General features: G+C 44.1%; 1 protein-coding gene across 2 annotated transcripts in view; it reads right to left on the minus strand.

The window, feature by feature from the left end:
• tmem121ab (transmembrane protein 121Ab) overlaps positions 1-17,632 on the minus strand; it is a 39,833-nt gene extending 22,201 nt beyond the window's left edge. Inside the window, exon 1 of one of the 2 annotated variants that reach the window (XM_069708594.1) lies at positions 17,303-17,632. The gene's annotated coding sequence lies outside the window, so the exon portion shown is untranslated. Of the gene's footprint in view, positions 1-6,437; positions 6,513-17,302 lie in introns of those variants that run through there. The other variant, XM_069708595.1, reaches the window with a different exon arrangement.
• Positions 17,633-17,927: the final 295 nt, after the last annotated feature.

Below are 17,927 nucleotides of genomic sequence, written 5' to 3' on the forward strand. Positions count from 1 at the left end.
GCTTGCCACAAAGACTGGAGGCAGCAGGGAACAGTGTTCAAATAAGCCGACCAGCTTGATTTACCAGTTTGAAAAATCCGTGAACAAACAGAAATGTAGAAGTGACAACCAGGGATTTTTGGGAGGGTTGCATTTTGGAGCTTTTTCTTGGCAAACAACAGTTTATTGATCCAGAGACATATCAACCTGTATATCTCACTTTTCAAAAGAATGAAAATAATTGTACTACCCGAGATGATTCACTATTTATCTGGTTGATGGTGCTTGTAATATGTGTACTTGTGTCAGTAAATACGGTGCTTTCATCTCGTGCAATCATTTTTGTGGTGCTAACATAATTATAACTATTTACAGTCCAGCTGGTATTGATCAGTAACGTGCGATGTCATGTACCTCCCTGTATATTTTTTTTTGTAATGGGTATTGATTAGTCTAATAAAATATGGTGTAATACTTTAAATACAGCACACAATGTGACTTCTGCTATTTATAGTACAACTAGAAAATGTGTTATTGGTTTTAATCTACCGGCCATCAGATATTAACTTGCATTTCCTTTTAAACTGCTCATTTTTCATAGCTGGTTCAGATTACATTTTCAGCCCAAATAACCCGACCGAAGTTCACCCCGAAAAGGACTGAGACTTGCACATGTATGATTGTGGAGTGAGATGAGATAATAGTGAAGAAGATAATCACATTGTAGCGATATGTGGACAGAAAACGCGTGTAGGGCGAGGTGAGAAGTCGAGGTTAAGTAGAAGAGATTGAGACAAAAGGGCGGATGTGTGACAATGAAGCTTAAGTGTGGGATAAAAAGGCAGATTAGGTGAGAGGTGAAGAGGGCTGGAACATGTCCAGAGAGAGAGAGAGAGAGATCCTCTCCCTCTCCCCATCTCAATGTCTCTCCATGCCAGTTCTGTCTGGGCACCTCTTCAAAATCAATTTAAGAAATTACCATTCAGCCAGAGTTCCGTCATTAGGATTTTATAATTTCATCTTCCTCCTCCATTGCCTTTATCCCAGAGCCCCTCAGTTCATCTCTGCAGCACAACCCCGGTGAATAATTAACCGCAGCCGTGAGCAGAAAGACGATGAGCGACACGAGCGTTCTATCGTTCACGCACAGCCGCACACCTTCAGCGGCGGCGGCGCGCTTTTAAGTCTCTTACTCTGCAGCTGCTCTTCTACGGTGTCACTTAAATCTAACATACCATGTCTCACTGTCTCACGCAAACACGGCAGCGCTCTGAGACAAAAAAGTTCTCGCGCAGAGCTCACATTCACCTTATGCACACACACACACACACACACACACACACACACACACACACACACACACACACACACACACACACACACACACACACACACACACACACACACACACACACACACACACACACACACACACACTCTTACTCTCTGTCTGCTTTGCCCTTCCTATGTTCCCTCAAAGCATTTTAGCTGAGGAGGCAGAGGCAGGTGGGGCCGGAGAGGGTTGGGATGGTGCGAGGGCTTCGGGGGGAGGGGGAGAGGGGGGCAGGATGAGGGAGTAAGAGCAACACATCACCCCCGCTAAGATCCCTCTGTGACACTGCAAGTTGTTCATCAGTACGAGCAGAGTACATGCTGAGGCAGAGGAGACGCAGCCTTCATCTGCCCCTCCGCTGCCTGCTTTGTAGAGCTGGATCAGCCAGGGGGGGTGGGGAGTCTGGGGGTGGGGGGGGGAATGCAGGAGCGATTGCCGGTTAGGGGCACACAAGGTGAAGGTGTTAGCCAGGGTTTAGCCTTAAGACCCGGGGTGGGCCAACGTATTCCGTGACAATCAATCGGAAGCCTCAGTCGGAGTCTCAGCAGTCCAGCCATTTCCAGCCATTTCCAGACCTCCAAGGTCAGCTGACTCTGTGAAGCACAGACATTTATTCGGATGCCATTTGCCTAATGGGCCTGCGGTGTGTAATATCTGCAGTAAACAGCGGCTATTATTCTTCATATACTGCTAACACAGGTCCAGCATGTCTTAGGAATGTGTTGCAGTGATTTGCCAAAGAATACAGCATGTCTAAATTGGCAGATTCAAGCAATGACACGCAGTCAGGTCCTGAGAGACATACAGGTTTTAATAGGATTTCTGCAAAGAGAATACATTTATTGTATTTGCCTTACTCCCATTAGCTGTGAGCCTATTATTTTTTTCTCCCTGTTGCGTGTTTGTTGTTATTTAACTCCAGCTGCTTATTTCGTTAATGTCTTTAGGTTATCATTTCAATTTGTTTCCGTCTTTCCTCTGTCTTTTCTTATAATTGGTTCTTGTACGGGTTTGTGTTTTGTTTTGTTAAGGTTACAACCACTTTTTTCTCACCTCGTACCTCCACGCCGGCGACAGCAGTGACTGGAGGCATTATGTTCTCGGGTGTTCGCCCGTCCGCACGTACAAACGCTCATTTATGTGAACATGATCAACATGAACATCATCAGGAAGACCTTGAGGGAATTTCTACAGATTCGTCCCAAACATTTACTTCGACTGGAGGATGAACTGATTAGATGTTGGTTGGTTGAAGGTCACTGTGACCTCACAAAACACGTTTGTGACCACCAGGCAAGAATTCATACGTTAATTATAGGATACAATAATGAAGTGATGACCTTTCATATCCAAAAGTTTAAAGGTCATCTTAATGTTATGACATTTTTTTGAAATCACTCAGGAACAGAAGGGAAGATTGTGACCGTATTTCACATTTGGTTGGACACTGAATTAGTGACACTAATCTTGGAAAAAAATCCATGTTTTAGAATTTGAAGCTTCTGTGCCGTAATATCCACATTTGAAGCATTGTGTGTTGTCATGGCTACAACTACGCGTTCTATCGGACTCAGATTTATTGGCCAAAATTACTCAGTCTTCACTATAAATGAGTCTGGACAGACATGGATGTAAACTACAGCTTGACTCGGTAATTCCAGTTAATGATGTACCACTTTAATACAATGCAAGGACAACCAGCGGCTGTGGGGAGGCCAACGTCGTGTTTCCACTGAAATATTGAAACGTGATTGAATGGATTTCCATGAAATTTTGCCACAGACACTGATGCTACCAAGTGAATCCCTGTGAATCCCCTGACTTTCCTTCGCTCCATTTTGAGACCAACATTTGTGAATCTCACTGATACATCTCGGTAACTGATGGACGACTTAGAGTGAAATTGTTCACATTTTTGGTCTCCAGGCAATGCATCTCGTGTAGCTCCCTGACTTTTTTTTATTTAACTCCAACAGCAGGGTAAAATGTACATCTACAAGATGCCTTGGGCCCTTGAATGGTTTTAGTAATCCCACGAGTTTTTCTCTCGCGACACCAGCTGATGGGCAAAAGTGGCTCAGCCTAAAACGTCTCCATAATACATGGTTTACTATTGAAATTAGCGCAGACATTCATGGATTTGTAAACTTCTGGTGATCTTTTTATCTGGCCCATTCATCAGCTCGGAATTTCACCGTACTACCGTACCAGTACTTTTGGTGTGCGTCTCTTTATAAGGAGGAACGCAGCCTCTCAGAGCTGCTGGCATTGAAATGCAAAGTGCTGTTTCACTCGCAGTGAAGAATACTTTAAGCAAAGCAAGGAATTGTTTTTATCTGTACAATAATAGAAAACAGAAGCTGCTCTGGCTGGCTCCACAACCTCTGGAAAGCCTAGGAAAGGTAACTGATTGGATACTGTCTCTGTCTGGATTCAGACCATTGCAGAGAAGTGAGTCGCTGCCAAAAGAATAATGTTCCAAAGGATGTAATCTGTGAACAAATCAGTCAGGGGCGACTGGCAGATGTGCACTCAAATCATAAATCCCAGTTGTGATAGAAAGTTATAGAAAACCTAAAGCGATAAAAAGTTAAAGTCTTGAAATATTTGCTTTTCACTTGGCTTCTTTCCAATGAGTTGGTTCACTAGTAGGCAAGAAGAAGAGAATTGCAAACAAATCTGAAAAAAAAAACTGTTTGTCTGAATATTTGGCTTCTATCTTTTTCAGCAAGAGAGCAGGAGAAGCCTCTGTGTTGTTATTGGCATGTGGAAATTTGTGTTCGTGGGTTTAGGGTGGGGAAGTAAGTCTGACTGAATACCCTGCTCTCAGATCATGTTAATCAACACTAGTTACAGTAATGTTTGGCCTGAGACACTTGTAAAAGCTGTTGGAGAGATTAGTTTTGACTGCCACAAAGTGTGTAGAATTTGCAGATTTGAAATGGCATGCAATTATTCTTAATAATACACTTTCCCCAAAGTGTTGACTAATTGGAACCATTAAAATCTTGACACCGGTGGTTAATTTGTTTCCTTGTGTTTTATAGCAATCATTTGTCCCATCGGAAAGCTCTGATGAAACATGAGGTGATTATGCCAGTAAGTGAGTCTGATGGAGTTGGAGCGGGTTGAGCGAGGTACGAGCCAACATCTCGCACTTCCCAAAACCCCTAATGTCATCAGTCGCTGACATTTTGGTCACGTGGAAAACAACCGGGCCCGGATCAGCCATCATGGTAAACAAGACCTTAGTGAAGGCTGGGAGACCTAAATGGGCAAATAGTCAGCTTGACCTTTCTGTGAAATCCTTTAGGAGAACACAGTGAAATATCTTAATTAGAAAGAGATGGAGTTGCTAAGAACACACATTGATCAGGCTGAAAGCACAACTCTCCACAGTAGCTGGAAGGAGAGCAGGAACCAGAACGCAGGCCTGTTGTTGGGCAATAATCATGAATCATGTAAGTCTGCTCGGCAATGAAGAATGGTATGACTTTCAGCACAAACTAGTTTTTAATACACAGAGAGCTCCGAGGATACATGAGTAAACTCGCCTTCAACATAACAGAATCTCATTTCATTCTTATGTTCGTTTCTGTTTACGTTCAGTTAAACACACAAGATATTCGGTAAACTGCAGTTTTCACACAAACTCTGAGCCTGAAAAGGAGCAGGGATGGAGAAATGTTCACATGAAATGAACAAAGATGCTCTGCCAATCATTTCAACAACCTTTTTTTTTTTTATGTATTGCGATTGTAGCACGCTTGGGTTGATCAAACAGGCTCTAGATGCATGTAGCATCTGTTTGATGTCACCGGGTTCGGAAAAGCGTTGAGGACACATCAGGATAACAACCTACAGCCTCATTTAAAATCACCCTCTCATTACCTCATTCACTGCTTACAATTTCTATTGCTCTGTTGTGGAATATTTGAGGGAACTTTATAGTGAATGCATTGTACACTCTCCAAATTGTATCGAGTAAATGTGGTGCACTATATAGTGATTTCGGACACAGTTGAAGTCATAAACCTTTTACACTTCCTCAAGACCTCTAAAGTTCCTGAGCTGCCCTCATCTGCCTATATGTGGCATCCATATTACTGCTAATCTGATTTTAAAGGTACATTATTTTCCTCTCCAAATAGCTTACATTTTTACCAATTAATGCACCGACAATAAAAAACAAAACAAAACAACAACAGAAGCATTTAGTCAGATTGTGGTTAACTAACAGCTGCATGATCCTGCAAAGCCACAGACATATCCAATAATGACAGTCTAAATAGAGATATTATTCATTAAGAATACATTTTGGATTCTACTTTGAACAACTAAACAATAATTTAACATAATTTAAAATCAATCAAACAATTCCCCACAGTATTTTACAATTTGACCAGTGACCCACATTTGTTTTTAGCTTTTATATGGCTGCAACAGTTGTTTTAATTTTTGTGTAATCTGATGTTGAGATGTCTTCATGTTGCTGACATTAGGATAAAACAAGCAGCTATTACAGTGTACCAGTTGTCAAATAAGACGCACACTAAGAAGCTAATCCGCACAATTAAGAGCTGCAAACAGCTGTTTGCAAACAATCACTTAAGAGATTAACTAATAATTAAAATACTTGCCGAATTTTATTCTGTTGATTGACTAATGGATTAAGAGACTAATCATTTTAGTTCTACAGTGCATATAGATCTTTTAGAATCGTTTGTCTGCACCATTTGCATCATGTTGTATAAGCAAAGTTCTTTATGATGGATGTTTATTCATTTGCAGAATTCCTCTAGGTTTCTAGTTTGTTTATTTTAAGGTGTTTCCAGCTTTTATATATATATATATATATATATATATTCTTCCCACCACCCCATCCTGAGTGGAGCATTTTCTCCTCTACCTGCACTTTCTTACTTTTTTTTTTTTTTTTTTTACTTTAATATTTGATCACTGTGTAAATACATACTCCTGTATCGACCCAGTGGGAATTGTTAGTGTTACGCTCAAACCATTGAGCTTCAGTGTACAGACCCACGGGTTCCTCAGCGCAGTCGTGGGTGAAGAAATGTCACTTGTAGCTTGTCACGGATATTGACGGAGACCTTGTAAAACTCACCGAGTGCAGTGACGCAAGGCTCCAGTCCGCCTCCGATTCCCCTTCTTGACTCCTGTTGACCAGCTGTGATGTAAACAGAGTGTCAGCAGAGGGCTTGTTTGACCAATACAATACGCTGTCTGTCTGCCGCTGTGATGCAACTCGGGGCCCCTTCATCCATTTCCTTGCCTGCACTTTAGATTTCCAACAACTTGCATCACTGTGAGTGACTGCTGTGATTGGGAATGGGAGCATTTCATTACAGTCACGCTTCAGTTATTGGCGAGAGATTAAGAGCTATGTGAGAGATACAAGAGATATTGTTTGTCCTATTGGAAAACCCAAATGCTGCCAATTTCATCACACAACTGAGTGTTTGAGGTGACAAAAAAAAAAATTAATTACAACAAAGTTTTAGCGATTGCGAACAGGGAATGTGGTTGATATTGATCTGCAGAGGCTAAGAATAATGTTCAAAGGCAGCAGGCTTCAGGGAGTAGACTGGTCGGGTTTCATTAAGTGTACACATTTTCAAGAAAGAAGTAGCCTGAAATTAGAGAAATCTAGGCAATAGGAGATGAGGAAGCGATAGAAAGCCGATGAGAAAAGAAAAAGCGAACAATTCATGTTTTTTGTTGTTGTTGGGTTTTTTTTTGCTTCCTTAAGCCACCTCTTTTACTCTGTGGCCAGCTCAGGATAGATTAGCGTGTTTGTTCATTGATGGAGCTTTTCAGCCACAGTGGTGGCTGCAGTCCCTGCATCTGGCTCTGACATGAAACTATGGGCAGTAGCCTCTGGTACACGCTGCCAGAGCACTGTGTGGACAAGGATGAAGCATCCACCACAGCTTTAGCTCTAATTCCAGGAACAACACCCACATAAATGGCCTATATGGGCTTTTAATAAAGTGTTTGAACAAACAGCCTCTTGCATGTGCTTTTGTGTGATGCGTTTCAAGGGCACAGCCGTGTCTGTTTGGCAGAGTGGACTTCCACCTGCCGAAACGCATTGCTGGTACGATAACAGCGTTTGACTTCGATTGAGGGCTTTGCGACGGGCAAGGCTTGAATTGTTTCATCTTTGTTTATCGATGTTTTTCCCCATAGTTTTCGGCTAATTGCGGAGCAGAGTGGCTCGCAGAATGCCTATTAGTACCGTGCTGAGTTGAGAGACAGGCAGGTAAAAAAAAAATACAAATAAAACCTTCATCACGAACAAGAGAAACCCACAAGCTCTTCAGCACATTTGTATGTAGACAAATTCTCTTCTACTTTTATGAGTGCACAGCCGTACACATGCACGTGTGGTTCCAAGCACAAACTCGGGCAATAAGACAACAGGCAAAGATAAGAAGGACTCGTCTTTTGTGTTCGAGCCCACACACAGAAACAGAAACGGTACACGTCAGAGTACATCACTGCTGTGTGTGTGTGTGTGTGTGTGTGTGTGTGTGTGTGTGTGTGTGTGTGTGTGTGTGTGTGTGTGTGTGTGTGTGTGTGTGTGTCCTTGCATTATCTACTGCCTGTTGGTGCTGAGAAAGAAAGGAGGGAGAGAGTGAGGTGAAGTGAGGAGAGATAGAGGGAAGGACTAACAGCAGAAGGGGGAGAAGATTGGGAGGGGGTGGGGGTGCTGTATCTCCAGAGTCCCCTTTCCAAGTCCAGGGGCAGTGACACAGCAGCAGCAGCAGCAGCTGGTTCTGCCTTTCAGAGCCACAGTCATACGAAGCAGAGTTTATCCCCCGAGCAACAACCACCAGCAGCCGCCACGGACTAATCAGTCCACCGGTCCCGGCTTCAGCCCGGCTGAGCGAGGCCGTCTTTTCCCCTCGTCAAAGCTGGATCTGTATCGATGACGATATACACAATAGTTACCGCGCTCACCGGGCCGAAACGTACAACACGCAGGCAATAATGTCCGACAGACGGGTCAGGTGGCCCCATACAGCAGGGTTAATTCCCTGCCACGGTGGTCCGGCCTTCTGCACCTCACAAAGTCAGTGAATTGCGGAGTGCTGGCAAAGTCCGGCGAGTGATAAACGAGAGTGGAATACAAGAGAGTATAAGACATGGACTGTTGGTCTAGTGCTCTGTGTGTGTGTGTGTGTGTGTGTGTGTGTGTGTGTGTGTGTGTGTGTGTGTGTGTGTGTGTGTGTGTGTGTGTGTGTGTGTGTGTGCACGTGTGTGTATGTTTGCGTGGTAATTAAATCATGAGATCCTCTGTTTTGGAGCACTGAACATGGAGTCTAAACTGGCCCGGGTGCTGACTCCGTGAGCCCGACTTAATTACAAGAAAACACACAAACTGTAATTATACACAATCACACCTGCACAGAGCCCCCCCCCCCCCCCCCCCCCGGGCTCTGACAAAGGTTGTCCAAACAGTGTTTTCTAAAGAAAACGCTTGAAACTTGCTGCAATAATCAGGCTTAGAGGACGATGCAGAGGTGTTCCCTTTATTATCTACTCTATACAATGACCTGCAGTCCAGCTGTTTTTATCCAGTAGCAAATAGAAAAACACAACAGGACACTTTCAGCAAAATATGCTGCAGCTATTATGAGGATATTTTTTTTATATCCTCCAGCTGGGTGAAATTTGTCACATATGTGCTTGTATGGCGCATTATTCACGTTGAACCACACCATAATGAGTGAGCAGCCTATAGTTACCCAGACAGGGACATGGTGACACATAATTGCTGACACACACACACACACACACACACACACACACACACACACACACACACACACACACACACACACACACACACACACACACACACACACACACACACACACACACACACACACAGTTGCACACATTCCCACTTGATGACATCTACACAACCAATGACATTTTACATAATACAAAAATAGACAATCGTATCCATGCGCTTGATGACCACTGCAAGCTGAGTCTGGCTGATTTTCAGATCAGCTTATCTTCCAGATGATCTCAGTTTGTCATGCTTCTTAACCCGCATGGCAGCGTACAGACGGGGCCACCAAAAGGCCAAGCGTGCTCGTCACCCTGGGACCTCGATCTGAACCTAGCTGTCACTCACATGCTAAGCAGCACAGCAGAACAGAAGGGAGAGTGGAAAATGTCATAAACTACTAATTGAGGTGACAAATAAGAGCCGAATTCAACTAAAAAACCAACATAAACTACATTAGCGAGCTGTTGTTCCAGCATAATGCGCTTTAACATAGTTCGTAACAGTCATTGGAAATCTACTGGCGGATGAAGATCAAAAACATATTCCCTCTTTTAAAAAGAGAGAAATAGCTAGGCCTTGTAAAATCTCCCATCAGTGATCAGTTGTGTCGAGATCTCCTGCAGCCGTGTAGCCGTCCAATGAAAACCATTTCGGTGAGCCGAGTCCCATAGAATAGATTATCAGTTAATGTTGCAGCACCCTACCGGGTGGTGAAGGGGCTTTTTAAATGCCGTACGAACAGACGTGACGACAGCGACGGGCGGCAGCCGGTGACAGCAGAGGTTTCAGGGGAGCAGCGTGGCAGCAGGCCGGCCGCAAAGAGTGAGCTGATCACTGACAGATTAAGTACACCGCCGAGGGGGCAGCCGTGGCCTGGAAGTTGAGGAGCAGGGCTGTGGCCCGAAGGGTTGCCGTTTCCATTCCTTTAGACCAGCAAACATCTGAGACTGATTTGCCTTTTAGTGTGTAATACACCGGCAAATGAAAGGATTCTTCCGAAATGAAATGCATTAGATATACGCTGCCGTGAGAGGAAGAAGTCGTGTGAATCAAGTTGGCCGCCTGAGCTAACGTGCAGGTTCTTCCTCATGTGGCTGCAGTTTTGTTGCTTTCAAAATCTAAGAAAGTGTCATAACAAAACTTAAAATCCCAGCCGATTCACTCCTCATCAAGCTATTCAGTGACCCCACGTCGCCCGTACGGAAGCATCTGTTGTTTCTCATTCCGCTTCTTCTTTCAATTTATCCCCCATCTGTAGCTTTCACTCGTGCAACTTCACAACTCCGGAGGCAAAGAAGTGGAAAAACCCAGAACGTGTCTTCCTTTTTTTTTTTTTTTTAAAGACGCTCAGATGAGTTCCCTCGCCTTCAGTAATGTTAAATTAATGCTAAAAGCTGCACAAAGTGAGTCGTGGTTCTCAGACTCAGAAACTGTTAAATTTTCATTTGACACCTCGCCGCCACTGGTAGGGTGCTCCCTGTTCGCACACAAATGCACAAACACCCAGTGTCACAGTGCAAGACTGACTGACGCACACACGCGCAAGCACAAACAAATATGAGCCAACATTCTGTCCAAACACATGCTCAAGTCAATTCCCCCACACATGTTCACATATGCTCGCAAAGGAGAAGAAATACACTCATGCAGCGAATACACACTCCTACACTCGTGCACAAATATACACACACCATCTGGACAGATGTACACTCTTAATGACAAGAGAGGATGGAAATGAGAAGGGAACACGTGCGAAAACATTGGTATACTTTTATTTTTTTTTGCTGTTTAACAGTATTAGATAAGAGCAATAATAATAATATAATAGTAATAATAGCAGGTCGTTCAGGATCTATGTGCACAAATGTACACAGCTGAACTCGCATGTTGACAGATTATTATGGGTCCTTATTGGAATGCAGGCGTTTAAGCCCGCTTGTTTTGAGCCATTTCCTATAAGAGCTTCGGTAAATGGAACACGCACACAGACAACAGACTTCCTGTCCCGACCACCTCTCAAGATGAAGGCAGCGAGAACTCCGCATGAAAAGTGTGAAAACGGGTTTACGCTTCGACTTAAATTCATTATAAAGGAAACGGTCTCCGTGGGATAATATGGGATATTCATGTTTATGGACACTTAAATCCCCCAGAGCCTCCGGCTACAGTACATTACCTTCTTCTGTTCATTTTTGTACGGGATTTTTGATTTTCTTTGGCCGGCGCACCTCAGAGAGCACGCATGCAGCTGCAGAGCAACAACAAGAGCATGAATTAGATATGAGGTTGACATCGAGATGTAACGGATCTGTGTGCTTTCCCACTGCATCGCTGCCCTTATAATATGCTGAGTAAACAAGAGGGTAGGGCAGTTTAGAAAAAAGACCTATAGATACTATAGATAGAAGTAAGCACTTTAAAAAAAAAAAAAAAGGGGGGGGGGGGAAATGATGTCACTGAATGTAATCTAAAGTTTTGCAGAATGATGGATGTTTTAAAGGACAGTTAACTATATCGGTAATTAGACCCAATACATTTTGACTACTGTTTTTTTAAATTTAAATTAATTTTTTTTTAGAACTTTTGGAGCCCTTGAGGTCCTGAAAGATGATGCTTTTTCACTAATGTACACAATACAAATATCATCTTTCAGGACATACCACATTGGTCTCTGCGGAATTAAGGCTCTGCCCACTACTTCTTTTCCTGTGAAGCAGACTTTTAATCCTAAGGCTGCAAAAATGGAATTTACAAACACAGAAATTGAAACATCAACAGAGTAAATCAAATATATAAAATTCAAATCATCAAAACATTTCACAGGCCCTGCTCTGTTGACCTCTGCTTGTAAAATATAGCAACATTAACTGGCAATAGGAAGCGGGATGCAAACTGCAGTTTCTGTTCCCAACATCAGACACTTTGTACACCCCGACATCCACCCTGATCTCCTGGGGCTTCGCAGCAGTAAACAACATTACTACTTCCACCTTAGCTTCCGAGGGCAATAATTATTTACACAACCACATATGCCTTTAAACATTAGGAACCCAAACCACAATCTTTCCTGGACCGTGACCAAGTGCTACTGCCTCTCCCTATAGTGCTGGACGGATGGATTGGTAAACCGCAAGATGAAAATGAAATCAACCTGTAAAGATACGACTAAGGACGTTTTTTTTTTTTTTATCAAAAAGAGCGAGAGAAATATGCGTGTACGTGCGCTGTACATGCAATGTAGAGTTAGTGTATGTTTTGGTCCAGCGGTTAGAACGGCGCGCTGCAGACATCGAGGCTCGCATCCGGAAAAGACAAGACTCTCCTCACCACAGGCCAGGCCACTCCACTTGAGCTGATTGATTTCCCATCAGTTCTGTATCCCTGATAACTGCATGCCTGGAGGGTTGCAATGGCTCCAATATTTCACCGCTATATACCCGCACAACCACGCTCTGTTTAAAGCGTGGCTTTTCAGTGTATTTGTGTGTATCTGTGTGTGTGTGCGCCGTTGAAGAGTGTGGGCCGGGTTAATGGGCGGCTGTAAATACATAGGGGTGCTCGCGTGTGTGGAAGAGCAACAGCAGCTGGATACACGGTGACGTGTCGTAACGGCATGCCAAACATTCCCGCACGGACACGAGACGAGAAGGAGCTTTGCATTCTTCTCCTGCTACAAGTCACTTCTTTTTTTTTCTTTCTTATCAACAATCCTCCACTGAAGCAAATGAATTGAGCCAGTGGCAAGAAAATAGCCACGGTCAAAACGAAGATAAGAAAAAAAAATTAAAAAAAAAATCTTTAACCACCATGCAGATGGCGCAGTATTTTTATGAAACCATAAGACGGACGTGTTTTAGTCAAACCTGTGGGGATTGGTCAGAATCCTCATCATTTGTTTTCTCCTCCCGTTGCACTCTCACATTTGAAGTCTTTGATTTATAGACATCCAACGTAGCTGCTTTATGAGATGCTGAGCGGATTGCCAGATTGCCCTCCAACAGAGAAAGTGCCATTTAAGGTGGCAGTGATTTTTTTTTTTAACGCTAGATCTAATCATGGATTGGGTCGTGCCGCGTTAAAGTGTCGTACAGACAAAAAGATAAACTTCTAATCTTCCATTCAGGGCAATTGCATGCTTCCCTCTTTGAATACCGGGGGTTTGCTGAGCTCGAGCTGCGACCTTACCTAGTTACCTTTGCCATTTGTATTCTTGCCCAAACCATTGGGCTCTTTTCTGTGTGCATAGTATTATCTCTGAGGACGCTGCACACAAATATTTCAAACAGCTGTATAATTTAACTTAATTTAATTTCACTTTTTTTCACTTTCCTCTCAGATAAAACTGCATGAATGTTTTTGCCACTGCCTTGTTACATACTGTACGAAATGTCTCTTTTATCTTTGAGGTCTTGAAGCTAGGCTTGATTACCGCTTAAAAACCCAATGAATTTTCGGCTCCTCTGGGAAAGCCAACAAACCGTTAATTAAATGTGTGAACACTACTTCCTTGCCTCATTTAAAAGAAAAACCTAAAAAAAAAAACACTGGTTGATGTAAAAGTATCTCAAGCAGAAGTTGTCCTGAAAGTGCAGGAAGAGCAAACCATTCATGGGGATTTACTCAGAGGTTTTACTCTGTTAAGTATACAAACTTTGAGAACTGGGTTTTGGCTTTACTTTGGTGCTCTCTCTCTTCCCCCTCTCTCTCTCTCTCTCTCTCTCTCTCTCTCTCTCTCTCTCTCTCTCTCTCTCTGTGTGTGTGTGTGTGTGTGTGTGTGTGTGTGTGTGTGTGTGTGTGGTGATTAGAGAGTGAGGCAAGGAAGCATGGAAAGTAGTGCCAGTTTTTTTTTTTTTTTTTTTTTTTCTTTCAACTGCTGTGCCTACATTAGCATAGATCATGGAGCAATCCATAATACATGGCTTGTTAACAAGGTTGGTATTTTTGATCCATAATTAAGGAGTATATTTTCAAAGAGTTTCCAGGGTTAAACACGTGATGACTGCGGGCTGCTTTCCCTTCCGCCACTCCCAGGCCACGTTATTGTACAGTATGGTAGCTATTGATTCAACGTGCCATTTGCCTATTGATTGGACTGGATGCCATTATGTCGGTGAGATTATAGCCCTCCGAAGCGCAGCGATTCTGGAGTGGAAAACCAGTGGCTGAGAACCGATGAGATGAGCTGAGTGCTTACTGCATCAGATGCAACTGCGGCTGTGTTTCAGCTAATGACATGGAGCAGAGCGCAGCGCAGTGCAGCGCAGAACCACGCAGCTTAGCGTCGCATGCCACAACTTTGCCCAGTAGAGCCTAGCACAGCCAAGACAGAGCACTCTCATTTTTCCTGTCTGTGCCAAAGGGCGCTGTGGAAACGCACAGGGGAGAGAATGATCACACTGACTATCACAGACGCACAGATTTTTTTTATTTTTTTATTGGTGCGGCTCAACGTGGCCTAATATTCTCTGGGACATCCGTTTCCTCCCGAGACTGTCTTCTGTTGATCATTTAAATTGACCACAATTCACAATGCAGCGGGCTGAGGGGTTTTGGATGATTGGGAGGAGGTGGGGGGGAGGATGCTGAGTGAGGAGGGTGAGTGGCCATTCACCGCCTCTGCCTGCTCTCTGGCTTTCAGACCAGCCCGTCATGTATTTATAGCGATATTGAATTTAATTGCGTTTCTAGCGGGGTGCCTGAATTTTAAGAGACCCGTAAATGGAATTGCAGGCATGCAGGAACATGGTTCCACTGTGCAATGAGCATGTAAAGCAACTCGGTCTGCAACGTGTGCAGTGCAAAAAAATCGAAAGCAAAGTCCATCAGCTTTGCTGTGTCCTGGATACCAATGCGGGCCCGTAACTGCTGATCCCAACGCTGCGCGCCGTGCGGCGTTTCTCAATGAGGCACAGTTTGAGACAGCGCGCCCGTCAACAGTGAGCCCTCCGGTTGGCAAATCACTGTTAAGATGCTTTCATGGTAGTAAGAAACGCCCCGAGATAAATGCTCCGAGCTGAGCGCCGTGTGCCCTCCAACCCCGGCGGTTTCATTTCTAGCAAGACAAAGGCAGTTTACAAAAGGCAACAGGCCATTGTGAGGCCTGGCCCTCTGTGGGACCACTATTCAAATTCAAATTCACGGTCTGTTTGTTGGATAATAAATTGAGCATGAAAGATTAATTTGCATTTAGTTCATCATCACAATGATATAGCGCAGCAATTTCTATACCGTAGCGCCCAGACCTGAATTACCTGGAGGCAAAACTGACATATCAATATGTGCTTTCTTTCTTCCAAGGACACTAGAGTGGAGCCTTATGGCAACATCTCCACTATGATTCACACTTTTCTTGCTTCCTCCCACTTAATTCTTGTCACTCACAGCCAGAGTCGACATATCAGACACGCTTAACACAGTGCTGAGAGTTATCACACATTCGGCGTAATCAAAATCCTAATGAACATCATTAAAATCAAGGCTTTAAAAACGGGGGCTTACATCACTGAGGGTTTACACAGTCAGGATTGTGTGTGTGTGTGTGTGTGTGTGTGTGTAGGGCTATCAGAGCCTGTTAGAGTGCCGCAGGCAAAAAAGTGCGGGGGTCACCTCTTATTCAAAGCAGGGCCTAACGCGGGTCATTTTTCTTCCTTTACATTCTGAGAATTAATTTCCGTGTGCACAAGAGCTGCAGCAGACAGCTCAAGTAGTGCTTTCAGGGAGAAGAAGCTGGGTGGCCACATCAATTTCAAGCAGCAGTCTGGAAACCAAAAGGTCACATGTTTAATTCCAGCAACGGCTAAAAGGGCTGCTGGGAGTGCAAAGTAAACAAATCCAAGAACGTGACAGTATTTGCGAACACTTGGCACGTACAATATGGCTCCAACTAATGATTATTTACATCTCTGATTAACATGCTGATTATTTTCTTGATTATTCGAATGTTTGGTCTATGAAATATCAGAAAACTGCCACAAACCCCCCGCCCGCTCCTATTTTTAGTCCCTAAAGCTACTTTAGTTGATTGATTTACTGTCACGTACAATAAAACACAAGAAGCAGTCAAATCACAGCTAATAAGGTGGAAATCTTGCTCATTTGTCTGAAAAATTGAAATAGTTGCCTAGTCATTTTCCTGATTCATCAATGAACTCACCTCTCTGACTGACTGAAAAGATATAATCCCCCTAAATGCATCTCTAACGCCACTCAAAGCGTCCAAATTGTTTCCAGCTTTATAATAATTAAACCTGAAAGATTCACCTTTGGACTCTGTTGGCTAAATACACGGCAGGTGCCAAGAAAACTCACAAACGGTCCAAGAAACCGAAACCACTGGCTGCCCACTCAAAAAGAGAAAATGTCAAATAAAGTAAATGTGCAGACTGAATGGGAGGAGCGCCCTGTCTCGTGCCCATTATCAGATGGTCATTCTGAAATATCGGTGGGGCGAGAGCGCGCGGGGGGGGGGGGGGGTCGTGTCCGATTATATACGGCCACGTGCCGTGGGGGTGGTGTGAACGGAGCCTCGGTGTCTGTGCTGTTGGCTGCTGATGGTGGTGGGGGCCTCAGCACACGGATGGGTTGATTTTTTATTTATTTATTTATTCCGCGCATGCATACCGGAGGCACGAGCCGCTGCCGCCGCCTGGGCACGCGCTGACTCTTCAAAAAAAATAAATAAACAGCTGCCTTAAATAAAACTGACGGGAGCAAAACGGAAGCTCGCTGTTTCTCGCGGCGTGGCGACAACGATCATGAGCACAATAACTGTTCACGCCAGTGTTACTTTTGCCGTCTTTTTTTTTTTTTTTTGCCACATAACACCAGGGATCGAGCGCCAAAAATCCACTCGTTTACCAAGAACAAGAGCTGTAAGTGGCAGAACTGACCGACATTGCCACCGTTAACCTTTTAAACTTACTCGCTTGGAAACTACTGTGAATTCACCCCAACCTAGACAATCTCCCCCCCCCCCCCTCATCTGTAATGTCTAGCGTGTGCCTCTGCCCTGGCTCTCTGTGAAGCAGCGCTGAGGCAAAGTCGTAGCGCGTTCAACATCTTGAGGAAGAAGAGTGATTTGGTCTATTTTTTCCTTCTCTGGCTGCTCCTTCCTATCCATTAGGATAAAACGGTCAAAAAGCTTCCGTTCAACTCCGCCGGCTTACCTCCGGTGGACGGCGAGTCGCTGACCAGGGTGCTGAAATGCCTAGTCTCTGTCCGGGGTGCTGAATATCATTGCGGGCTCCGGAGAGGCTTTGTAAATCCGCTGCGAGGAGGCGCCGAAAGACGCCGCTCCAACAACTGCTGCCGCCGCCGCCGCTAAGTTACGTTAAAGAAAATCCCATTGCCAGTCGCGTGCCCAACACATCGGAGACAGCGCGAGAGTCGGCGGCGACTGTGGCTATAAAAAAAAAAAAAAAACGTATTCAGAACACGTCAATTCACGTCGAAACGGTGTATATTGAAAGTGTCGCCCGCTGGCTAAATGGAACCGCTTTGGCAAGTGTGAGTGCTGAGGCTTCTTGGCTAGTTGCGTCTTCCTCCGGATGGGCTTAACTCTCTCTCTCTCTCTCTCTCTCTCTCTCTCTCTCTCTCTCTCTCTCTCCCTCTCTCTGCCTCCCTCCCTGCCTCTCTCTCCCCTATTCTTCTCGCTCTATCAATCACTGTTCAATTTAAATATGTTGCAGTGACATGAAGAAAACCAGTGGCCTCTCTGCTTCTATATGCTACAACAGACATGAGCAAATGACTGGCAATACTTAAACAGAAATCATTTGGCATTAGCCTCAT

Source organism: Brachyistius frenatus, unplaced genomic scaffold, assembly GCF_029030835.1.
Source record: "Brachyistius frenatus isolate BFR_SWC_R1_liver_20210118 unplaced genomic scaffold, ASM2903083v1 Contig_76, whole genome shotgun sequence".
Lineage (NCBI taxonomy): Eukaryota > Metazoa > Chordata > Actinopteri > Embiotocidae > Brachyistius > Brachyistius frenatus.